Genomic DNA, 26,653 nt, shown 5'->3' on the forward strand with positions numbered 1-26,653 from the left:
TTTGGCACCATTTTTGAGTGAATTGCAGAACGTCAGATTTTTGCTGAAATTGTGACCGCGCGGCTTAGGGATTTTTTTTAAAAAAAGTTGTTCAGAGATCGAGGGCTAATTTTGTTTCCGATGATAAAAACCCACCTGTTTCCACCGAAAAACCTTTCAGGGGATCGTTTGCAACAGCTTGGCACCATTTTTGAGTGAATTGCAAAACGTCAGAAATTTTGAAGAAATTGTGACCGCGCGGCTTAGGGATTTTTCAAAAAAAAAGTTGTTCAGACGTCGAGGGCTAATTTTGTTTCCGATGATAAAAACGCATCTGTTTCCACCGAAAAACCTTTCAGGGATCGTTTGCAACAGTTTGGCACCATTTTTGAGTGAATTGCAGAACGTCAGATTTTTGCTGAAATTGTGACCGCGCGGCTTAGGGATTTTTTTAAAAAAAAGTTGTTCAGACATCGAGGGCTAATTTTGTTTCCGATGATAAAAACGCATCTGTTTCCACCGAAAAACCTTTCAGGGGATCGTTTGCAACAGTTTGGCACCATTTTTGAGTGAATTGCAGAACGTCAGAAATTTTGAAGAAATTGTGACCGCGCGGCTTAGGGATTTTTTCAAAAAAAAGTTGTTCAGACGTCGATGGCTAATTTTGTTTCTGATGATAAAAACGCATCTGTTTCCACCAAAAAACCTTTCAGAGGATCGTTTGCAGCAGTTTGGCACCATTTTTGAGTGAATTGCAGAACGTCAGAAATTTTGAAGAAATTGTGACCGCGCGGCTTAGGGATTTTTCAAAAAAAAGTTTTTCAGACGTCGAGTGCTAATTCTGTTTCCGATGATAAAAACGCATCTGTTTCCACCGAAAAACCTTTCAGGGATCGTTTGCAACAGTTTGGCACCATTTTTGAGTGAATTGCAGAACGTCAGATTTTTGCTGAAATTGTGACCGCGCGGCTTAGGGATTTTTTTAAAAAAAAGTTGTTCAGACATCGAGGGCTAATTTTGTTTCCGATGATAAAAACGCATCTGTTTCCACCGAAAAACCTTTCAGGGGATCGTTTGCAACAGTTTGGCAACCGTTTTGAGTGAATTGCAGAACGTCAGATTTTTGCTGAAATTGTGACCGCGCGGCTTAGGGATTTTTTTTTTAAAAAAAGTTCTTCAGACATCGAGGGCTAATTTTGTTTCCGATGATAAAAACGCATCTGTTTCCACCGAAAAACCTTTCAGGGGATCGTTTGCAACAGTTTGGCACCATTTTTGAGTGAATTGCAGAACGTCAGAAATTTTGAAGAAATTGTGACGACGCGGCTTAGGGATTTTTTCAAAAAAAAGTTGTTCAGACGTCGATGGCTAATTTTGTTTTAGATGATAAAAACCCACCTGTTTCCACCGAAAAACCTTTCAGGGGATCGTTTGCAGCAGTTTGGCACCATTTTTGAGTGAATTGCAGAACGTCAGAAATTTTGAAGAAATTGTGACCGCGCGGCTTAGGGATTTTTCAAAAAAAAGTTTTTCAGACGTCGAGTGCTAATTCTGTTTCCGATGATAAAAACCCACCTGTTTCCTCCGAAAAACCCTTCAGGGGATCGTTTGCAACAGTTTGGCACCATTTTTGAGTGAATTGCAGAACGTCAGATTTTTGCTGAAATTGTGACCGCGCGGCTTAGGGATTTTTTTAAAAAAAAGTTGTTCAGAGATCGAGGGCTAATTTTGTTTCCGATGATAAAAACCCACCTGTTTCCACCGAAAAACCTTTCAGGGGATCGTTTGCAACAGCTTGGCACCATTTTTGAGTGAATTGCAAAACGTCAGATTTTTGCTGAAATTGTGACCGCGCGGCTTAGGGATTTTTTTAAAAAAAAGTTGTTCAGAGATCGAGGGCTAATTTTGTTTCCGATGATAAAAACCCACCTGTTTCCACCGAAAAACCTTTCAGGGGATCGTTTGCAACAGCTTGGCACCATTTTTGAGTGAATTGCAAAACGTCAGAAATTTTGAAGAAATTGTGACCGCGCGGCTTAGGGATTTTTCAAAAAAAAAGTTGTTCAGACGTCGAGGGCTAATTTTGTTTCCGATGATAAAAACGCATCTGTTTCCACCGAAAAACCTTTCAGGGATCGTTTGCAACAGTTTGGCACCATTTTTGAGTGAATTGCAGAACGTCAGATTTTTGCTGAAATTGTGACCGCGCGGCTTAGGGATTTTTTTTAAAAAAAGTTGTTCAGACATCGAGGGCTAATTTTGTTTCCGATGATAAAAACGCATCTGTTTCCACCGAAAAACCTTTCAGGGGATCGTTTGCAACAGTTTGGCACCATTTTTGAGTGAATTGCAGAACGTCAGAAATCTTGAAGAAATTGTGACCGCGCGGCTTAGGGATATTTTATAAAAAAGTTGTTTAGACGTCGAGTGCTAATTTTGTTTCCGATGATAAAAACCCACCTGTTTCCACCGAAAAACCTTTCAGGGGATCGTTTGCAACAGTTTGGCACCATTTTTGAGTGAATTGCAGAACGTCAGAAATCTTGAAGAAATTGTGACCGCGCGGCTTAGGGATTTTTCAAAAAAAAGTTGTTCAGACATCGAGGGCTAATTTTGTTTCCGATGATAAAAACGCATCTGTTTCCACCGAAAAACCTTTCAGGGGATCGTTTGCAACAGTTTGGCACCATTTTTGAGTGAATTGCAGAACGTCAGATTTTTGCTGAAATTGTGACCGCGCGGCTTAGGGATTTTTTTAAAAAAAAGTTGTTCAGACATCGAGGGCTAATTTTGTTTCCGATGATTAAAACGCATCTGTTTCCACCGAAAAACCTTTCAGGGGATCGTTTGCAACAGTTTGGACCATTTTTGAGTGAATTGCAGAACGTCAGAAATTTTGAAGAAATTGTGACGACGCGGCTTAGGGATTTTTTCAAAAAAAAGTTGTTCAGACGTCGAGTGCTAATTTTGTTTCAGATGATAAAAACCCACCTGTTTCCACCGAAAAACCTTTCAGGGGATCGTTTGCAGCAGTTTGGCACCATTTTTGAGTGAATTGCAGAACGTCAGAAATTTTGAAGAAATTGTGACCGCGCGGCTTAGGGATTTTTCAAAAAAAAGTTTTTCAGACGTCGAGTGCTAATTCTGTTTCCGATGATAAAAACCCACCTGTTTCCTCCGAAAAACCCTTCAGGGGATCGTTTGCAACAGTTTGGCACCATTTTTGAGTGAATTGCAGAACGTCAGATTTTTGCTGAAATTGTGACCGCGCGGCTTAGGGATTTTTTTTAAAAAAAGTTGTTCAGAGATCGAGGGCTAATTTTGTTTCCGATGATAAAAACCCACCTGTTTCCACCGAAAAACCTTTCAGGGGATCGTTTGCAACAGCTTGGCACCATTTTTGAGTGAATTGCAAAACGTCAGAAATTTTGAAGAAATTGTGACCGCGCGGCTTAGGGATTTTTCAAAAAAAAAGTTGTTCAGACGTCGAGGGCTAATTTTGTTTCCGATGATAAAAACGCATCTGTTTCCACCGAAAAACCTTTCAGGGATCGTTTGCAACAGTTTGGCACCATTTTTGAGTGAATTGCAGAACGTCAGATTTTTGCTGAAATTGTGACCGCGCGGCTTAGGGATTTTTTTAAAAAAAAGTTGTTCAGACATCGAGGGCTAATTTTGTTTCCGATGATAAAAACGCATCTGTTTCCACCGAAAAACCTTTCAGGGGATCGTTTGCAACAGTTTGGCACCATTTTTGAGTGAATTGCAGAACGTCAGAAATTTTGAAGAAATTGTGACCGCGCGGCTTAGGGATTTTTTCAAAAAAAAGTTGTTCAGACGTCGATGGCTAATTTTGTTTCTGATGATAAAAACGCATCTGTTTCCACCAAAAAACCTTTCAGAGGATCGTTTGCAGCAGTTTGGCACCATTTTTGAGTGAATTGCAGAACGTCAGAAATTTTGAAGAAATTGTGACCGCGCGGCTTAGGGATTTTTCAAAAAAAAGTTTTTCAGACGTCGAGTGCTAATTCTGTTTCCGATGATAAAAACCCACCTGTTTCCACCGAAAAACCCTTCAGGGGATCGTTTGCAACAGTTTGGCACCATTTTTGAGTGAATTGCAGAACGTCAGATTTTTGCTGAAATTGTGACCGCGCGGCTTAGGGATTTTTTTTAAAAAAAGTTGTTCAGAAATCGAGGGCTAATTTTGTTTCCGATGATAAAAACCCACCTGTTTCCACCGAAAAACCTTTCAGGGGATCGTTTGCAACAGCTTGGCACCATTTTTGAGTGAATTGCAAAACGTCAGAAATTTTGAAGAAATTGTGACCGCGCGGCTTAGAGATTTTTCAAAAAAAAAGTTGTTCAGACGTCGAGGGCTAATTTTGTTTCCGATGATAAAAACGCATCTGTTTCCACCGAAAAACCTTTCAGGGATCGTTTGCAACAGTTTGGCACCATTTTTGAGTGAATTGCAGAATGTCAGATTTTTGCTGAAATTCTGACCGCGCGGCTTAGGGATTTTTTTAAAAAAAAGTTGTTCAGACATCGAGGGCTAATTTTGTTTCCGATGATAAAAACGCATCTGTTTCCACCGAAAAACCTTTCAGGGGATCGTTTGCAACAGTTTGGCACCATTTTTGAGTGAATTGCAGAACGTCAGAAATCTTGAAGAAATTGTGACCGCGCGGCTTAGGGATTTTTCAAAAAAAAGTTGTTCAGAAATCGAGGGCTAATTTTGTTTCCGATGATAAAAACGCATCTGTTTCCACCGAAAAACCTTTCAGGGGATCGTTTGCAACAGTTTGGCAGCATTTTTGAGTGAATTGCAGAACGTCAGATTTTTGCTGAAATTGTGACCGCGCGGCTTAGGGATTTTTTTAAAAAAAAGTTGTTCAGACATCGAGGGCTAATTTTGTTTCCGATGATAAAAACGCATCTGTTTCCACCGAAAAACATTTCAGGGGATCGTTTGCAACAGTTTGGCACCACTTTTGAGTGAATTGCAGAACGTCAGATTTTTGCTGAAATTGTGACCGCGCGGCTTAGGGATTTTTTAAAAAAAAAGTTGTTCAGAAATCGAGGGCTAATTTTGTTTCCGATGATAAAAACGCATCTGTTTCCACCGAAAAACCTTTCAGGGGATCGTTTGCAACAGTTTGGCACCATTTTTGAGTGAATTGCAGAACGTCAGAAATTTTGAAGAAATTGTGACCGCGCGGCTTAGGGATTTTTCAAAAAAAAGTTGTTCAGACATCGAGGGCTAATTCTGTTTCCGATGATAAAAACCCACTTGTTTCCATCAAAAAACCTTTCAGGGGATCGTTTGCAAAGGTTTGGCACCATTTTTGAGTGAATTGCAGAACGTCAGATTTTTGCTGAAATTGTGACCGCGCGGCTTAGGGATTTTTTTAAAAAAAAGTTGTTCAGACATCGAGGGCTAATTTTGTTTCCGATGATAAAAACGCATCTGTTTCCACCGAAAAACCTTTCAGGGGATCGTTTGCAACACCTTGGCAACATTTTTGAGTGAATTGCAGAACGTCAGAAATCTTGAAGAAATTGTGACCGCGCGGCTTAGGGATTTTTCAAAAAAAAGTTGTTCAGACATCGAGGGCTAATTTTGTTTCCGATGATAAAAACGCATCTGTTTCCACCGAAAAACCTTTCAGGGGATCGTTTGCAACAGTTTGGCACCATTTTTGAGTGAATTGCAGAACGTCAGATTTTTGCTGAAATTGTGACCGCGCGGCTTAGGGATTTTTTTAAAAAAAAGTTGTTCAGACATCGAGGGCTAATTTTGTTTCCGGTGATAAAAACGCATCTGTTTCCACCGAAAAACCTTTCAGGGGATCGTTTGCAACAGTTTGGCACCATTTTTGAGTGAATTGCAGAACGTCAGAAATTTTGAAGAAATTGTGACCGCGCGGCTTAGGGATTTTTCAAAAAAAAGTTGTTCAGACATCGAGGGCTAATTTTGTTTCCGATGATAAAAACGCATCTGTTTCCACCGAAAAACCTTTCAGGGGATCGTTTGCAACAGTTTGGCACCATTTTTGAGTGAATTGCAGAACGTCAGAAATTTTGAAGAAATTGTGACCGCGCGGCTTAGGGATTTTTCAAAAAAAAGTTTTTCAGACGTCGAGTGCTAATTCTGTTTCCGATGATAAAAACGCATCTGTTGCCACCGAAAAACCTTTCAGGGGATCGTTTGCAACAGCTTGGCACCATTTTTGAGTGAATTGCAAAACGTCAGAAATTTTAAAGAAATTGTGACCGCGCGGCTTAGGGATTTTTCAAAAAAAAGTTGTTCAGACGTCGAGTGCTAATTCAGTTTCTGATGATAAAAACCCACCTGTTTCCACCGAAAAACCTTTCAGGGATTGTTTGCAACAGTTTGGCACCATTTTTGAGTGAATTGCAGAACGTCAGAAATTTTGAAGAAATTGTGACCGCGCGGCTTAGGGATTTTTCAAAAAAAAGTTGTTCAGACGTCGAGTGCTAATTCACTTTCTGATGATAAAAACCCACCTGTTTCCACCGAAAAACCTTTCAGGGGATCGTTTGCAACAGCTTGGCACCATTTTTGAGTGAATTGCAAAACGTCAGAAATTTTGAAGAAATTGTGACCACGCGGCTTAGGGATTTTTCAAAAAAAAAGTTGTTCAGACGTCGAGTGCTAATTCTGTTTCCGATGATAAAAACCCACCTGTTTCCACCGAAAAACCCTTCAGGGGATCGTTTGCAACAGTTTGGCACCATTTTTGAGTGAATTGCAGAACGTCAGATTTTTGCTGAAATTGTGACCGCGCGGCTTAGGGATTTTTTTTAAAAAAAGTTGTTCAGAGATCGAGGGCTAATTTTGTTTCCGATGATAAAAACCCACCTGTTTCCACCGAAAAACCTTTCAGGGGATCGTTTGCAACAGCTTGGCACCATTTTTGAGTGAAATGCAAAACGTCAGAAATTTTGAAGAAATTGTGACCGCGCGGCTTAGGGATTTTTTTTAAAAAAAGTTGTTCAGACATCGAGGGCTAATTTTGTTTCCGATGATAAAAACGCATCTGTTTCCACCAAAAAACCTTTCAGGGGATCGTTTGCAACAGTTTGGCACCATTTTTGAGTGAATTGCAGAACGTCAGAAATTTTGAAGAAATTGTGACCGCGCGGCTTAGGGATTTTTTTTAAAAAAAGTTGTTCAGACGTCGAGTGCTAATTTTGTTTCCGATGATAAAAACCCACCTGTTTCCACCGAAAAACCTTTCAGGGGATCGTTTGCAACAGTTTGGCACCATTTTTGAGTGAATTGCAGAACGTCAGAAATCTTGAAGAAATTGTGACCGCGCGGCTTAGGGATTTTTCAAAAAAAAGTTGTTCAGACATCGAGGGCTAATTTTGTTTCCGATGATAAAAACGCATCTGTTTCCACCGAAAAACCTTTCAGGGGATCGTTTGCAACAGTTTGGCACCATTTTTGAGTGAATTGCAGAACGTCAGAAATTTTAAAGAAATTGTGACCGCGGGGCTTAGGGATTTTTCAAAAAAAAGTTGTTCAGACATCGAGGGCTAATTCTGTTTCCGATGATAAAAACCCACTTGTTTCCATCAAAAAACCTTTCAGGGGATCGTTTGCAACAGTTTGGCACCATTTTTGAGTGAATTGCAGAACGTCAGATTTTTGATGAAATTCTGACCGCGCGGCTTAGGGATTTTTTTTAAAAAAAGTTGTTCAGACATCGAGGGCTAATTTTGTTTCCGATGATAAAAACGCATCTGTTTCCCCCGAAAAACCATTCAGGGGATCGTTTGCAACAGTTTGGCACCATTTTTGAGTGAATTGCAGAACGTCAGAAATTTTGAAGAAATTGTGACCGCGCGGCTTAGGGATTTTTTTTAAAAAAAGTTGTTCAGACGTCGAGTGCTAATTTTGTTTCCGATGATAAAAACCCACCTGTTTCCACCGAAAAACCTTTCAGGGGATCGTTTGCAACAGTTTGGCACCATTTTTGAGTGAATTGCAGAACGTCAGAAATCTTGAAGAAATTGTGACCGCGCGGCTTAGGGATTTTTCAAAAAAAAGTTGTTCAGACATCGAGGGCTAATTTTGTTTCCGATGATAAAAACGCATCTGTTTCCACCGAAAAACCTTTCAGGGGATCGTTTGCAACAGTTTGGCACCATTTTTGAGTGAATTGCAGAACGTCAGATTTTTGCTGAAATTGTGACCGCGCGGCTTAGGGATTTTTTTTTAAAAAAGTTGTTCAGACATCGAGGGCTAATTTTGTTTCCGATGATAAAAACGCATCTGTTTCCACCGAAAAACCTTTCAGGGGATCGTTTGCAACAGTTTGGCACCATTTTTGAGTGAATTGCAGAACATCAGATTTTTGCTGAAATTGTGACCGCGCGGCTTAGGGATTTTTTTAAAAAAAAGTTGTTCAGAAATCGAGGGCTAATTTTGTTTCCGATGATAAAAACGCATCTGTTTCCACCGAAAAACCTTTCAGGGGATCGTTTGCAACAGTTTGGCACCATTTTTGAGTGAATTGCAGAACGTCAGAAATTTTGAAGAAATTGTGACCGCGCGGCTTAGGGATTTTTCAAAAAAAAATTTTCAGACGTCGAGTGCTAATTCTGTTTCCGATGATAAAAACGCATCTGTTGCCACCGAAAAACCTTTCAGGGGATCGTTTGCAACAGCTTGGCACCATTTTTGAGTGAATTCCAAAACGTCAGAAATTTTAAAGAAATTGTGACCGCGCGGCTTAGGGATTTTTCAAAAAAAAGTTGTTCAGACATCGAGGGCTAATTCTGTTTCCGATGATAAAAACCCACTTGTTTCCATCAAAAAACCTTTCAGGGGATCGTTTGCAAAGGTTTGGCACCATTTTTGAGTGAATTGCAGAACGTCAGATTTTTCCTGAAATTGTGACCGCGCGGCTTAGGGATTTTTCAAAAAAAAGTTGTTCAGACATCGAGGGCTAATTTTGTTTCCGATGATAAAAACCCACCTGTTTCCACCGAAAAACCTTTCAGGGGATCGTTTGCAACAGCTTGGCACCATTTTTGAGTGAATTGCAAAACGTCAGAAATTTTGAAGAAATTGTGACTGCGCGGCTTAGGGATTTTTCAAAAAAAAAGTTGTTCAGACGTCGAGGGCTAATTTTGTTTCCGATGATAAAAACGCACCTGTTTCCACCGAAAAACCTTTCAGGGGATCGTTTGCAACAGTTTGGCACCATTTTTGAGTGAATTGCAGAACGTCAGATTTTTGCTGAAATTGTGACCGCGCGGCTTAGGGATTTTTTTTAAAAAAAGTTGTTCAGACATCGAGGGCTAATTTTGTTTCCGATGATAAAAACGCATCTGTTTCCCCCGAAAAACCATTCAGGGGATCGTTTGCAACAGTTTGGCACCATTTTTGAGTGAATTGCAGAACGTCAGAAATTTTGAAGAAATTGTGACCGCGCGGCTTAGGGATTTTTTTTAAAAAAAGTTGTTCAGACGTCGAGTGCTAATTTTGTTTCCGATGATAAAAACCCACCTGTTTCCATCGAAAAACCTTTCAGGGGATCGTTTGCAACAGTTTGGCACCATTTTTGAGTGTATTGCAGAACGTCAGAAATCTTGAAGAAATTGTGACCGCGCGGCTTAGGGATTTTTCAAAAAAAAGTTGTTCAGACATCGAGGGCTAATTTTGTTTCCGATGATAAAAACGCATCTGTTTCCACCGAAAAACCTTTCAGGGGATCGTTTGCAACAGTTTGGCACCATTTTTGAGTGAATTGCAGAACGTCAGATTTTTGCTGAAATTGTGACCGCGCGGCTTAGGGATTTTTTTTAAAAAAAGTTGTTCAGACATCGAGGGCTAATTTTGTTTCCGATGATAAAAACGCATCTGTTTCCACCGAAAAACATTTCAGGGGATCGTTTGCAACAGTTTGGCACCATTTTTGAGTGAATTGCAGAACGTCAGATTTTTGCTGAAATTGTGACCGCGCGGCTTAGGGATTTTTTTAAAAAAAAGTTGTTCAGAAATCGAGGGCTAATTTTGTTTCCGATGATAAAAACGCATCTGTTTCCACCGAAAAACCTTTCAGGGGATCGTTTGCAACAGTTTGGCACCATTTTTGAGTGAATTGCAGAACGTCAGAAATTTTGAAGAAATTGTGACCGCGCGGCTTAGGGATTTTTCAAAAAAAAGTTTTTCAGACGTCGAGTGCTAATTCTGTTTCCGATGATAAAAACGCATCTGTTGCCACCGAAAAACCTTTCAGGGGATCGTTTGCAACAGCTTGGCACCATTTTTGAGTGAATTGCAAAACGTCAGAAATTTTAAAGAAATTGTGACCGCGCGGCTTAGGGATTTTTCAAAAAAAAGTTGTTCAGACAACGAGGGCTAATTCTGTTTCCGATGATAAAAACCCACTTGTTTCCATCAAAAAACCTTTCAGGGGATCGTTTGCAAAGGTTTGGCACCATTTTTGAGTGAATTGCAGAACGTCAGATTTTTCCTGAAATTGTGACCGCGCGGCTTAGGGATTTTTCAAAAAAAAGTTGTTCAGACGTCGAGTGCTAATTCAGTTTCTGATGATAAAAACCCACCTGTTTCCACCGAAAAACCTTTCAGGGATTGTTTGCAACAGTTTGGCACCATTTTTGAGTGAATTGCAGAACGTCAGAAATTTTGAAGAAATTGTGACCGCGCGGCTTAGGGATTTTTCAAAAAAAAAGTTGTTCAGACGTCGAGGGCTAATTTTGTTTCCGATGATAAAAACGCACCTGTTTCCACCGAAAAACCTTTCAGGGGATCGTTTGCAACAGTTTGGCACCATTTTTGAGTGAATTGCAGAACGTCAGAAATTTTGAAGAAATTGTGACCGCGCGGCTTAGGGATTTTTCAAAAAAAAGTTTTTCAGACGTCGAGTGCTAATTCTGTTTCCGATGATAAAAACGCATCTGTTGCCACCGAAAAACCTTTCAGGGGATCGTTTGCAACAGCTTGGCACCATTTTTGAGTGAATTGCAAAACGTCAGAAATTTTAAAGAAATTGTGACCGCGCGGCTTAGGGATTTTTCAAAAAAAAGTTGTTCAGACATCGAGGGCTAATTCTGTTTCCGATGATAAAAACCCACTTGTTTCCATCAAAAAACCTTTCAGGGGATCGTTTGCAAAGGTTTGGCACCATTTTTGAGTGAATTGCAGAACGTCAGATTTTTCCTGAAATTGTGACCGCGCGGCTTAGGGATTTTTCAAAAAAAAGTTGTTCAGACGTCGAGTGCTAATTCAGTTTCTGATGATAAAAACCCACCTGTTTCCACCGAAAAACCTTTCAGGGATTGTTTGCAACAGTTTGGCACCATTTTTGAGTGAATTGCAGAACGTCAAAAATTTTGAAGAAATTGTGACCGCGCGGCTTAGGGATTTTTCAAAAAAAAGTTGTTCAGACGTCGAGTGCTAATTCAGTTTCTGATGATAAAAACCCACCTGTTTCCACCGAAAAACCTTTCAGGGGATCGTTTGCAACAGCTTGGCACCATTTTTGAGTGAATTGCAAAACGTCAGAAATTTTGAAGAAATTGTGACCGCGCGGCTTAGGGATTTTTCAAAAAAAAGTTGTTCAGACGTCGAGTGCTAATTCTGTTTCCGATGATAAAAACCCACCTGTTTCCACCGAAAAACCCTTCAGGGGATCGTTTGCAACAGTTTGGCACCATTTTTGAGTGAATTGCAGAACGTCAGATTTTTGCTGAAATTGTGACCCCGCGGCTTAGGGATTTTTTTAAAAAAAAGTTGTTCAGAGATCGAGGGCTAATTTTGTTTCCGATGATAAAAACGCACCTGTTTCCACCGAAAAACCTTTCAGGGGATCGTTTGCAACAGCTTGGCACCATTTTTGAGTGAATTGCAAAACGTCAGAAATTTTGAAGAAATTGTGACCGCGCGGCTTAGGGATTTTTTTTAAAAAAAGTTGTTCAGACATCGAGGGCTAATTTTGTTTCCGATGATAAAAACGCATCTGTTTCCACCGAAAAACCTTTCAGGGGATCGTTTGCAACAGTTTGGCACCATTTTTGAGTGAATTGCAGAACGTCAGAAATTTTAAAGAAATTGTGACCGCGCGGCTTAGGGATTTTTTTTAAAAAAAGTTGTTCAGACGTCGAGTGCTAATTTTGTTTCCGATGATAAAAACCCACCTGTTTCCACCGAAAAACCTTTCAGGGGATCGTTTGCAACAGTTTGGCACCATTTTTGAGTGAATTGCAGAACGTCAGAAATCTTGAAGAAATTGTGACCGCGCGGCTTAGGGATTTTTCAAAAAAAAGTTGTTCAGACATCGAGGGCTAATTTTGTTTCCGATGATAAAAACGCATCTGTTTCCACCGAAATACCTTTCAGGGGATCGTTTGCAACAGTTTGGCACCATTTTTGAGTGAATTGCAGAACGTCAGATTTTTGCTGAAATTGTGACCGCGCGGCTTAGGGATTTTTTAAAAAAAAAAGTTGTTCAGACATCGAGGGCTAATTTTGTTTCCGATGATAAAAACGCATCTGTTTCCACCGAAAAACCTTTCAGGGGATCGTTTGCAACAGTTTGGCACCATTTTTGAGTGAATTGCAGAACGTCAGAAATTTTGAAGAAATTGTGACCGCACGGCTTAGGGATTTTTTCAAAAAAAAGTTGTTCAGACGTCGATGGCTAATTTTGTTTCTGATGATAAAAACGGATCTGTTTCCACCAAAAAACCTTTCAGAGGATCGTTTGCAGCAGTTTGGCACCATTTTTGAGTGAATTGCAGAACGTCAGAAATCTTGAAGAAATTGTGACCGCGCGGCTTAGGGATTTTTCAAAAAAAAGTTGTTCAGACATCGAGGGCTAATTTTGTTTCCGATGATAAAAACGCATCTGTTTCCACCGAAAAACCTTTCAGGGGATCGTTTGCAACAGTTTGGCACCATTTTTGAGTGAATTGCAGAACGTCAGATTTTTGCTGAAATTGTGACCGCGCGGCTTAGGGATTTTTTTTAAAAAAAGTTGTTCAGACATCGAGGGCTAATTTTGTTTCCGATGATAAAAACGCATCTGTTTCCACCGAAAAACCTTTCAGGGGATCGTTTGCAACAGTTTGGCACCATTTTTGAGTGAATTGCAGAACGTCAGATTTTTGCTGAAATTGTGACCGCGCGGCTTAGGGATTTTTTTAAAAAAAAGTTGTTCAGAAATCGAGGGCTAATTTTGTTTCCGATGATAAAAACGCATCTGTTTCCACCGAAAAACCTTTCAGGGGATCATTTGCAACAGTTTGGCACCATTTTTGAGTGAATTGCAGAACGTCAGAAATTTTGAAGAAATTGTGACCGCGCGGCTTAGGGATTTTTCAAAAAAAAGTTTTTCAGACGTCGAGTGCTAATTCTGTTTCCGATGATAAAAACGCATCTGTTGCCACCGAAAAACCTTTCAGGGGATCGTTTGCAACAGCTTGGCACCATTTTTGAGTGAATTGCAAAACGTCAGAAATTTTAAAGAAATTGTGACCGCGCGGCTTAGGGATTTTTCAAAAAAAAGTTGTTCAGACATCGAGGGCTAATTATGTTTCCGATGATAAAAACCCACTTGTTTCCATCAAAAAACCTTTCAGGGGATCGTTTGCAAAGGTTTGGCACCATTTTTGAGTGAATTGCAGAACGTCAGATTTTTCCTGAAATTGTGACCGCGCGGCTTAGGGATTTTTCAAAAAAAAGTTGTTCAGACGTCGAGTGCTAATTCAGTTTCTGATGATAAAAACCCACCTGTTTCCACCGAAAAACCTTTCAGGGGATCGTTTGCAACAGCTTGGCACCATTTTTGAGTGAATTGCAAAACGTCAGAAATTTTGAAGAAATTGTGACCGCGTGGCTTAGGGATTTTTCAAAAAAAATGTTGTTCAGAGGTCGAGTGCTAATTCTGTTTCCGATGATAAAAACCCACCTGTTTCCACCGAAAAACCCTTCAGGGGATCGTTTGCAACAGTTTGGCACCATTTTTGAGTGAATTGCAGAACGTCAGATTTTTGCTGAAATTGTGACCGCGCGGGTTAGGGATTTTTTTTTTAAAAAAGTTGTTCAGAAATCGAGGGCTAATTTTGTTTCCGATGATAAAAACCCACCTGTTTCCACCGAAAAACCTTTCAGGGGATCGTTTGCAACAGCTTGGCACCATTTTTGAGTGAATTGCAAAACGTCAGAAATCTTGAAGAAATTGTGACCGCGCGGCTTAGGGATTTTTCAAAAAAAAAGTTGTTCAGACGTCGAGGGCTAATTTTGTTTCCGATGATAAAAACGCACCTGTTTCCACCGAAAAACCTTTCAGGGGATCGTTTGCAACAGTTTGGCACCATTTTTGAGTGAATTGCAGAACGTCAGATTTTTGCTGAAATTGTGACCGCGCGGCTTAGGGATTTTTTTAAAAAAAAGTTGTTCAGACATCGAGGGCTAATTTTGTTTCCGATGATAAAAACGCATCTGTTTCCCCCGAAAAACCATTCAGGGGATCGTTTGCAACAGTTTGGCACCATTTTTGAGTGAATTGCAGAACGTCAGAAATTTTGAAGAAATTGTGACCGCGCGGCTTAGGGATTTTTTTTAAAAAAAGTTGTTCAGACGTCGAGTGCTAATTTTGTTTCCGATGATAAAAACCCACCTGTTTCCACCGAAAAACCTTTCAGGGGATCGTTTGCAACAGTTTGGCACCATTTTTGAGTGAATTGCAGAACGTCAGAAATCTTGAAGAAATTGTGACCGCGCGGCTTAGGGATTTTTCAAAAAAAAGTTGTTCAGACATCGAGGGCTAATTTTGTTTCCGATGATAAAAACGCATCTGTTTCCACCGAAAAACCTTTCAGGGGATCGTTTGCAACAGTTTGGCACCATTTTTGAGTGAATTGCAGAACGTCAGATTTTTGCTGAAATTGTGACCGCGCGGCTTAGGGATTTTTTTTAAAAAAAGATGTTCAGACATCGAGGGCTAATTTTGTTTCCGATGATAAAAACGCATCTGTTTCCACCGAAAAACCTTTCAGGGGATCGTTTGCAACAGTTTGGCACCATTTTTGAGTGAATTGCAGAACGTCAGATTTTTGCTGAAATTGTGACCGCGCGGCTTAGGGATTTTTAAAAAAAAAAGTTGTTCAGAAATCAAGGGCTAATTTTGTTTCCGATGATAAAAACGCATCTGTTTCCACCGAAAAACCTTTCAGGGGATCGTTTGCAACAGTTTGGCACCATTTTTGAGTGAATTGCAGAACGTCAGAAATTTTGAAGAAATTGTGACCGCACGGCTTAGGGATTTTTCAAAAAAAAGTTTTTCAGACGTCGAGTGCTAATTCTGTTTCCGATGATAAAAACGCATCTGTTGCCACCGAAAAACCTTTCAGGGGATCGTTTGCAACAGCTTGGCGCCATTTTTGAGTGAATTGCAAAACGTCAGAAATTTTAAAGAAATTGTGACCGCGCGGCTTAGGGATTTTTCAAAAAAAAGTTGTTCAGACATCGAGGGCTAATTCTGTTTCCGATGATAAAAACCCACTTGTTTCCATCAAAAAACCTTTCAGGGGATCGTTTGCAAAGGTTTGGCACCATTTTTGAGTGAATTGCAGAACGTCAGATTTTTCCTGAAATTGTGACCGCGCGGCTTAGGGATTTTTCAAAAAAAAGTTGTTCAGACGTCGAGTGCTAATTCAGTTTCTGATGATAAAAACCCACCTGTTTCCACCGAAAAACCTTTCAGGGATTGTTTACAACAGTTTGGCACCATTTTTGAGTGAATTGCAGAACGTCAGAAATTTTGAAGAAATTGTGACCGCGCGGCTTAGGGATTTTTTTTTAAAAAAAGTTGTTCAGAAATCAAGGGCTAATTTTGTTTCCGATGATAAAAACCCACCTGTTTCCACCGAAAAACCTTTCAGGGGATCGTTTGCAACAGCTTGGCACCATTTTTGAGTGAATTGCAAAACGTCAGAAATTTTGAAGAAATTGTGACCGCGCGGCTTAGGGATTTTTCAAAAAAAAAGTTGTTCAGACGTCGAGGGCTAATTTTGTTTCCGATGATAAAAACGCACCTGTTTCCACCGAAAAACCTTTCAGGGGATCGTTTGCAACAGTTTGGCACCATTTTTGAGTGAATTGCAGAACGTCAGATTTTTGCTGAAATTGTGACCGCGCGGCTTAGGGATTTTTTTTTAAAAAAGTTGTTCAGACATCGAGGGCTAATTTTGTTTCCGATGATAAAAACGCATCTGTTTCCCCCGAAAAACCATTCAGGGGATCGTTTGCAACAGTTTGGCACCATTTTTGAGTGAATTGCAGAACGTCAGAAATTTTGAAGAAATTGTGACCGCGCGGCTTAGGGATTTTTCAAAAAAAAGTTGTTCAGACATCGAGGGCTAATTTTGTTTCCGATGATAAAAACGCATCTGTTTCCACCGAAAAACCTTTCAGGGGATCGTTTGCAACAGTTTGGCACCATTTTTGAGTGAATTGCAGAACGTCAGATTTTTGCTGAAATTGTGACCGCGCGGCTTAGGGATTTTTTTTAAAAAAAGTTGTTCAGACATCGAGGGCTAATTTTGTTTCCGATGATAAAAACGCATCTGTTTCCACCGAAAAACCTTTCAGGGGATCGTTTGCAACAGTTTGGCACCATTTTTGAGTGAATTGCAGAACGTCAGATTTTTGCTGAAATTGTGACCGCGCGGCTTAGGGATTTTTTTAAAAAAAAGTTGTTCAGAAATCGAGGGCTAATTTTGTTTCCGATGATAAAAACGCATCTGTTTCCACCGAAAAACCTTTCAGGGGATCGTTTGCAACAGTTTGGCACCATTTTTGAGTGAATTGCAGAACGTCAGAAATTTTGAAGAAATTGTGACCGCGCGGCTTAGGGATTTTTCAAAAAAAAAATTTTCAGACGTCGAGTGCTAATTCTGTTTCCGATGATAAAAACGCATCTGTTGCCACCGAAAAACCTTTCAGGGGATCGTTTGCAACAGCTTGGCACCATTTTTGAGTGAATTGCAAAACGTCAGAAATTTTAAAGAAATTGTGACCGCGCGGCTTAGGGATTTTTCAAAAAAAAGTTGTTCAGACATCGAGGGCTAATTCTGTTTCCGATGATAAAAACCCACTTGTTTCCATCAAAAAACCTTTCAGGGGATCGTTTGCAAAGGTTTGGCACCATTTTTGAGTGAATTGCAGAACGTCAGATTTTTCCTGAAATTGTGACCGCGCGGCTTAGGGATTTTTCAAAAAAAAGTTGTTCAGACATCGAGGGCTAATTTTGTTTCCGATGATAAAAACCCACCTGTTTCCACCGAAAAACCTTTCAGGGGATCGTTTGCAACAGCTTGGCACCATTTTTGAGTGAATTGCAAAACGTCAGAAATTTTGAAGAAATTGTGACTGCGCGGCTTAGGGATTTTTCAAAAAAAAAGTTGTTCAGACGTCGAGGGCTAATTTTGTTTCCGATGATAAAAACGCACCTGTTTCCACCGAAAAACCTTTCAGGGGATCGTTTGCAACAGTTTGGCACCATTTTTGAGTGAATTGCAGAACGTCAGATTTTTGCTGAAATTGTGACCGCGCGGCTTAGGGATTTTTTTTAAAAAAAGTTGTTCAGACGTCGAGGGCTAATTTTGTTTCCGATGATAAAAACGCATCTGTTTCCCCCGAAAAACCATTCAGGGGATCGTTTGCAACAGTTTGGCACCATTTTTGAGTGAATTGCAGAACGTCAGAAATTTTGAAGAAATTGTGACCGCGCGGCTTAGGGATTTTTTTTAAAAAAAGTTGTTCAGACGTCGAGTGCTAATTTTGTTTCCGATGATAAAAACCCACCTGTTTCCATCGAAAAACCTTTCAGGGGATCGTTTGCAACAGTTTGGCACCATTTTTGAGTGTATTGCAGAACGTCAGAAATCTTGAAGAAATTGTGACCGCGCGGCTTAGGGATTTTTCAAAAAAAAGTTGTTCAGACATCGAGGGCTAATTTTGTTTCCGATGATAAAAACGCATCTGTTTCCACCGAAAAACCTTTCAGGGGATCGTTTGCAACAGTTTGGCACCATTTTTGAGTGAATTGCAGAACGTCAGATTTTTGCTGAAATTGTGACCGCGCGGCTTAGGGATTTTTTTTAAAAAAAGTTGTTCAGACATCGAGGGCTAATTTTGTTTCCGATGATAAAAACGCATCTGTTTCCACCGAAAAACATTTCAGGGGATCGTTTGCAACAGTTTGGCACCATTTTTGAGTGAATTGCAGAACGTCAGATTTTTGCTGAAATTGTGACCGCGCGGCTTAGGGATTTTTTTTAAAAAAAGTTGTTCAGAAATCGAGGGCTAATTTTGTTTCCGATGATAAAAACGCATCTGTTTCCACCGAAAAACCTTTCAGGGGATCGTTTGCAACAGTTTGGCACCATTTTTGAGTGAATTGCAGAACGTCAGAAATTTTGAAGAAATTGTGACCGCGCGGCTTAGGGATTTTTCAAAAAAAAGTTTTTCAGACGTCGAGTGCTAATTCTGTTTCCGATGATAAAAACGCATCTGTTGCCACCGAAAAACCTTTCAGGGGATCGTTTGCAACAGCTTGGCACCATTTTTGAGTGAATTGCAAAACGTCAGAAATTTTAAAGAAATTGTGACCGCGCGGCTTAGGGATTTTTCAAAAAAAAGTTGTTCAGACATCGAGGGCTAATTCTGTTTCCGATGATAAAAACCCACTTGTTTCCATCAAAAAACCTTTCAGGGGATCGTTTGCAAAGGTTTGGCACCATTTTTGAGTGAATTGCAGAACGTCAGATTTTTCCTGAAATTGTGACCGCGCGGCTTAGGGATTTTTCAAAAAAAAGTTGTTCAGACGTCGAGTGCTAATTCAGTTTCTGATGATAAAAACCCACCTGTTTCCACCGAAAAACCTTTCAGGGATTGTTTGCAACAGTTTGGCACCATTTTTGAGTGAATTGCAGAACGTCAGAAATTTTGAAGAAATTGTGACCGCGCGGCTTAGGGATTTTTCAAAAAAAAAGTTGTTCAGACGTCGAGGGCTAATTTTGTTTCCGATGATAAAAACGCACCTGTTTCCACCGAAAAACCTTTCAGGGGATCGTTTGCAACAGTTTGGCACCATTTTTGAGTGAATTGCAGAACGTCAGAAATTTTGAAGAAATTGTGACCGCGCGGCTTAGGGATTTTTCAAAAAAAAGTTTTTCAGACGTCGAGTGCTAATTCTGTTTCCGATGATAAAAACGCATCTGTTGCCACCGAAAAACCTTTCAGGGGATCGTTTGCAACAGCTTGGCACCATTTTTGAGTGAATTGCAAAACGTCAGAAATTTTAAAGAAATTGTGACCGCGCGGCTTAGGGATTTTTCAAAAAAAAGTTGTTCAGACATCGAGGGCTAATTCTGTTTCCGATGATAAAAACCCACTTGTTTCCATCAAAAAACCTTTCAGGGGATCGTTTGCAAAGGTTTGGCACCATTTTTGAGTGAATTGCAGAACGTCAGATTTTTCCTGAAATTGTGACCGCGCGGCTTAGGGATTTTTCAAAAAAAAGTTGTTCAGACGTCGAGTGCTAATTCAGTTTCTGATGATAAAAACCCACCTGTTTCCACCGAAAAACCTTTCAGGGATTGTTTGCAACAGTTTGGCACCATTTTTGAGTGAATTGCAGAACGTCAAAAATTTTGAAGAAATTGTGACCGCGCGGCTTAGGGATTTTTCAAAAAAAAGTTGTTCAGACGTCGAGTGCTAATTCAGTTTCTGATGATAAAAACCCACCTGTTTCCACCGAAAAACCTTTCAGGGGATCGTTTGCAACAGCTTGGCACCATTTTTGAGTGAATTGCAAAACGTCAGAAATTTTGAAGAAATTGTGACCGCGCGGCTTAGGGATTTTTCAAAAAAAAAGTTGTTCAGACGTCGAGTGCTAATTCTGTTTCCGATGATAAAAACCCACCTGTTTCCACCGAAAAACCCTTCAGGGGATCGTTTGCAACAGTTTGGCACCATTTTTGAGTGAATTGCAGAACGTCAGATTTTTGCTGAAATTGTGACCCCGCGGCTTAGGGATTTTTTTAAAAAAAAGTTGTTCAGAGATCGAGGGCTAATTTTGTTTCCGATGATAAAAACGCACCTGTTTCCACCGAAAAACCTTTCAGGGGATCGTTTGCAACAGCTTGGCACCATTTTTGAGTGAATTGCAAAACGTCAGAAATTTTGAAGAAATTGTGACCGCGCGGCTTAGGGATTTTTTTTAAAAAAAGTTGTTCAGACATCGAGGGCTAATTTTGTTTCCGATGATAAAAACGCATCTGTTTCCACCGAAAAACCTTTCAGGGGATCGTTTGCAACAGTTTGGCACCATTTTTGAGTGAATTGCAGAACGTCAGAAATTTTGAAGAAATTGTGACCGCGCGGCTTAGGGATTTTTTTTAAAAAAAGTTGTTCAGACGTCGAGTGCTAATTTTGTTTCCGATGATAAAAACCCACCTGTTTCCACCGAAAAACCTTTCAGGGGATCGTTTGCAACAGTTTGGCACCATTTTTGAGTGAATTGCAGAACGTCAGAAATCTTGAAGAAATTGTGACCGCGCGGCTTAGGGATTTTTCAAAAAAAAGTTGTTCAGACATCGAGGGCTAATTTTGTTTCCGATGATAAAAACGCATCTGTTTCCACCGAAATACCTTTCAGGGGATCGTTTGCAACAGTTTGGCACCATTTTTGAGTGAATTGCAGAACGTCAGATTTTTGCTGAAATTGTGACCGCGCGGCTTAGGGATTTTTTAAAAAAAAAAGTTGTTCAGACATCGAGGGCTAATTTTGTTTCCGATGATAAAAACGCATCTGTTTCCACCGAAAAACCTTTCAGGGGATCGTTTGCAACAGTTTGGCACCATTTTTGAGTGAATTGCAGAACGTCAGAAATTTTGAAGAAATTGTGACCGCACGGCTTAGGGATTTTTTCAAAAAAAAGTTGTTCAGACGTCGATGGCTAATTTTGTTTCTGATGATAAAAACGGATCTGTTTCCACCAAAAAACCTTTCAGAGGATCGTTTGCAGCAGTTTGGCACCATTTTTGAGTGAATTGCAGAACGTCAGAAATCTTGAAGAAATTGTGACCGCGCGGCTTAGGGATTTTTCAAAAAAAAGTTGTTCAGACATCGAGGGCTAATTTTGTTTCCGATGATAAAAACGCATCTGTTTCCACCGAAAAACCTTTCAGGGGATCGTTTGCAACAGTTTGGCACCATTTTTGAGTGAATTGCAGAACGTCAGATTTTTGCTGAAATTGTGACCGCGCGGCTTAGGGATTTTTTTTAAAAAAAGTTGTTCAGACATCGAGGGCTAATTTTGTTTCCGATGATAAAAACGCATCTGTTTCCACCGAAAAACCTTTCAGGGGATCGTTTGCAACAGTTTGGCACCATTTTTGAGTGAATTGCAGAACGTCAGATTTTTGCTGAAATTGTGACCGCGCGGCTTAGGGATTTTTTTTAAAAAAAAGTTGTTCAGAAATCGAGGGCTAATTTTGTTTCCGATGATAAAAACGCATCTGTTTCCACCGAAAAACCTTTCAGGGGATCATTTGCAACAGTTTGGCACCATTTTTGAGTGAATTGCAGAACGTCAGAAATTTTGAAGAAATTGTGACCGCGCGGCTTAGGGATTTTTCAAAAAAAAGTTTTTCAGACGTCGAGTGCTAATTCTGTTTCCGATGATAAAAACGCATCTGTTGCCACCGAAAAACCTTTCAGGGGATCGTTTGCAACAGCTTGGCACCATTTTTGAGTGAATTGCAAAACGTCAGAAATTTTAAAGAAATTGTGACCGCGCGGCTTAGGGATTTTTCAAAAAAAAGTTGTTCAGACATCGAGGGCTAATTATGTTTCCGATGATAAAAACCCACTTGTTTCCATCAAAAAACCTTTCAGGGGATCGTTTGCAAAGGTTTGGCACCATTTTTGAGTGAATTGCAGAACGTCAGATTTTTCCTGAAATTGTGACCGCGCGGCTTAGGGATTTTTCAAAAAAAAGTTGTTCAGACGTCGAGTGCTAATTCAGTTTCTGATGATAAAAACCCACCTGTTTCCACCGAAAAACCTTTCAGGGGATCGTTTGCAACAGCTTGGCACCATTTTTGAGTGAATTGCAAAACGTCAGAAATTTTGAAGAAATTGTGACCGCGTGGCTTAGGGATTTTTCAAAAAAAATGTTGTTCAGAGGTCGAGTGCTAATTCTGTTTCCGATGATAAAAACCCACCTGTTTCCACCGAAAAACCCTTCAGGGGATCGTTTGCAACAGTTTGGCACCATTTTTGAGTGAATTGCAGAACGTCAGATTTTTGCTGAAATTGTGACCGCGCGGGTTAGGGATTTTTTTTTTAAAAAAGTTGTTCAGAAATCGAGGGCTAATTTTGTTTCCGATGATAAAAACCCACCTGTTTCCACCGAAAAACCTTTCAGGGGATCGTTTGCAACAGCTTGGCACCATTTTTGAGTGAATTGCAAAACGTCAGAAATCTTGAAGAAATTGTGACCGCGCGGCTTAGGGATTTTTCAAAAAAAAAGTTGTTCAGACGTCGAGGGCTAATTTTGTTTCCGATGATAAAAACGCACCTGTTTCCACCGAAAAACCTTTCAGGGGATCGTTTGCAACAGTTTGGCACCATTTTTGAGTGAATTGCAGAACGTCAGATTTTTGCTGAAATTGTGACCGCGCGGCTTAGGGATTTTTTTAAAAAAAAGTTGTTCAGACATCGAGGGCTAATTTTGTTTCCGATGATAAAAACGCATCTGTTTCCCCCGAAAAACCATTCAGGGGATCGTTTGCAACAGTTTGGCACCATTTTTGAGTGAATTGCAGAACGTCAGAAATTTTGAAGAAATTGTGACCGCGCGGCTTAGGGATTTTTTTTAAAAAAAGTTGTTCAGACGTCGAGTGCTAATTTTGTTTCCGATGATAAAAACCCACCTGTTTCCACCGAAAAACCTTTCAGGGGATCGTTTGCAACAGTTTGGCACCATTTTTGAGTGAATTGCAGAACGTCAGAAATCTTGAAGAAATTGTGACCGCGCGGCTTAGGGATTTTTCAAAAAAAAGTTGTTCAGACATCGAGGGCTAATTTTGTTTCCGATGATAAAAACGCATCTGTTTCCACCGAAAAACCTTTCAGGGGATCGTTTGCAACAGTTTGGCACCATTTTTGAGTGAATTGCAGAACGTCAGATTTTTGCTGAAATTGTGACCGCGCGGCTTAGGGATTTTTTTTAAAAAAAGATGTTCAGACATCGAGGGCTAATTTTGTTTCCGATGATAAAAACGCATCTGTTTCCACCGAAAAACCTTTCAGGGGATCGTTTGCAACAGTTTGGCACCATTTTTGAGTGAATTGCAGAACGTCAGATTTTTGCTGAAATTGTGACCGCGCGGCTTAGGGATTTTTAAAAAAAAAAGTTGTTCAGAAATCAAGGGCTAATTTTGTTTCCGATGATAAAAACGCATCTGTTTCCACCGAAAAACCTTTCAGGGGATCGTTTGCAACAGTTTGGCACCATTTTTGAGTGAATTGCAGAACGTCAGAAATTTTGAAGAAATTGTGACCGCACGGCTTAGGGATTTTTCAAAAAAAAGTTTTTCAGACGTCGAGTGCTAATTCTGTTTCCGATGATAAAAACGCATCTGTTGCCACCGAAAAACCTTTCAGGGGATCGTTTGCAACAGCTTGGCGCCATTTTTGAGTGAATTGCAAAACGTCAGAAATTTTAAAGAAATTGTGACCGCGTGGCTTAGGGATTTTTCAAAAAAAAGTTGTTCAGACATCGAGGGCTAATTCTGTTTCCGATGATAAAAACCCACTTGTTTCCATCAAAAAACCTTTCAGGGGATCGTTTGCAAAGGTTTGGCACCATTTTTGAGTGAATTGCAGAACGTCAGATTTTTCCTGAAATTGTGACCGCGCGGCTTAGGGATTTTTCAAAAAAAAGTTGTTCAGACGTCGAGTGCTAATTCAGTTTCTGATGATAAAAACCCACCTGTTTCCACCGAAAAACCTTTCAGGGATTGTTTACAACAGTTTGGCACCATTTTTGAGTGAATTGCAGAACGTCAGAAATTTTGAAGAAATTGTGACCGCGCGGCTTAGGGATTTTTTTTTAAAAAAAGTTGTTCAGAAATCAAGGGCTAATTTTGTTTCCGATGATAAAAACCCACCTGTTTCCACCGAAAAACCTTTCAGGGGATCGTTTGCAACAGCTTGGCACCATTTTTGAGTGAATTGCAAAACGTCAGAAATTTTGAAGAAATTGTGACCGCGCGGCTTAGGGATTTTTCAAAAAAAAAGTTGTTCAGACGTCGAGGGCTAATTTTGTTTCCGATGATAAAAACGCACCTGTTTCCACCGAAAAACCTTTCAGGGGATCGTTTGCAACAGTTTGGCACCATTTTTGAGTGAATTGCAGAACGTCAGATTTTTGCTGAAATTGTGACCGCGCGGCTTAGGGATTTTTTTTAAAAAAAGTTGTTCAGACATCGAGGGCTAATTTTGTTTCCGATGATAAAAACGCATCTGTTTCCCCCGAAAAACCATTCAGGGGATCGTTTGCAACAGTTTGGCACCATTTTTGAGTGAATTGCAGAACGTCAGAAATTTTGAAGAAATTGTGACCGCGCGGCTTAGGGATTTTTCAAAAAAAAGTTGTTCAGACATCGAGGGCTAATTTTGTTTCCGATGATAAAAACGCATCTGTTTCCACCGAAAAACCTTTCAGGGGATCGTTTGCAACAGTTTGGCACCATTTTTGAGTGAATTGCAGAACGTCAGATTTTTGCTGAAATTGTGACCGCGCGGCTTAGGGATTTTTTCAAAAAAAAGTTGTTCAGACATCGAGGGCTAATTTTGTTTCCGATGATAAAAACGCATCTGTTTCCACCGAAAAACCTTTCAGGGGATCGTTTGCAACAGTTTGGCACCATTTTTGAGTGAATTGCAAAACGTCAGAAATTTTGAAGAAATTGTGACCGCGCGGCTTAGGGATTTTTTTAAAAAAAAGTTTTTCAGACGTCGAGTGCTAATTTTGTTTCCGATGATAAAAACGCATCTGTTTCCCCCGAAAAACCTTTCAGGGGATCCTTTGCAACAGTTTGGCACCATTTTTGAGTGAATTGCAGAACGTCAGAAATTTTGAAGAAATTGTGACCGCGCGGCTTAGGGATTTTTTAAAAAAAAAGTTGTTAAGACGTCGAGTGCTAATTTTGTTTCCGATGATAAAAACCCACCTGTTTCCACCGAAAAACCTTTCAGGGGATCGTTTGCAACAGTTTGGCACCATTTTTGAGTGAATTGCAGAACGTCAGAAATCTTGAAGAAATTGTGACCGCGCGGCTTAGGGATTTTTCAAAAAAAAGTTGTTCAGACATCGAGGGCTAATTTTGTTTCCGATGATAAAAACGCATCTGTTTCCACCGAAAAACCTTTCAGGGGATCGTTTGCAACAGTTTGGCACCATTTTTGAGTGAATTGCAGAACGTCAGATTTTTGCTGAAATTGTGACCGCGCGGCTTAGGGATTTTTTTAAAAAAAAGTTGTTCAGACATCGAGGGCTAATTTTGTTTCCGATGATAAAAACGCATCTGTTTCCACCGAAAAACCTTTCAGGGGATCGTTTGCAACAGTTTGGCACCATTTTTGAGTGAATTGCAGAACGTCAGAAATTTTGAAGAAATTGTGACCGCGCGGCTTAGGGATTTTTTCAAAAAAAAGTTGTTCAGACGTCGATGGCTAATTTTGTTTCTGATGATAAAAACGCATCTGTTTCCACCAAAAAACCCTTCAGGGGATCGTTTGCAACAGTTTGGCACCATTTTTGAGTGAATTGCAGAACGTCAGATTTTTGCTGAAATTGTGACCGCGCGGCTTAGGGATTTTTTTTAAAAAAAGTTGTTCAGACATCGAGGGCTAATTTTGTTTCCGATGATAAAAACCCACCTGTTTCCACCGAAAAACCTTTCAGGGGATCGTTTGCAACAGCTTGGCACCATTTTTGAGTGAATTGCAAAACGTCAGAAATTTTGAAGAAATTGTGACCGCGCGGCTTAGGGATTTTTCAAAAAAAAAGTTGTTCAGACGTCGAGGGCTAATTTTGTTTCCGATGATAAAAACGCATCTGTTGCCACCGAAAAACCTTTCAGGGGATCGTTTGCAACAGCTTGGCACCATTTTTGAGTGAATTGCAAAACGTCAGAAATCTTGAAGAAATTGTGACCGCGCGGCTTAGGGATTTTTCAAAAAAAAGTTGTTCAGACATCGAGGGCTAATTTTGTTTCCGATGATAAAAACCCACTTGTTTCCATCAAAAAACCTTTCAGGGGATCGTTTGCAAAGGTTTGGCACCATTTTTGAGTGAATTGCAGAACGTCAGATTTTTCCTGAAATTGTGACCGCGCGGCTTAGGGATTTTTTTTAAAAAAAGTTGTTCAGACGTCGAGTGCTAATTTTGTTTCCGATGATAAAAACCCACCTGTTTCCACCGAAAAACCTTTCAGGGGATCGTTTGCAACAGTTTGGCACCATTTTTGAGTGAATTGCAGAACGTCAGATTTTTGCTGAAATTGTGACCGCGCGGCTTAGGGATTTTTTTT

The sequence above is a fragment of the Podarcis erhardii genome (genome assembly GCF_964252035.2).
Source record: "Podarcis erhardii genome assembly, chromosome: 6".
Lineage (NCBI taxonomy): Eukaryota > Metazoa > Chordata > Lepidosauria > Squamata > Lacertidae > Podarcis > Podarcis erhardii.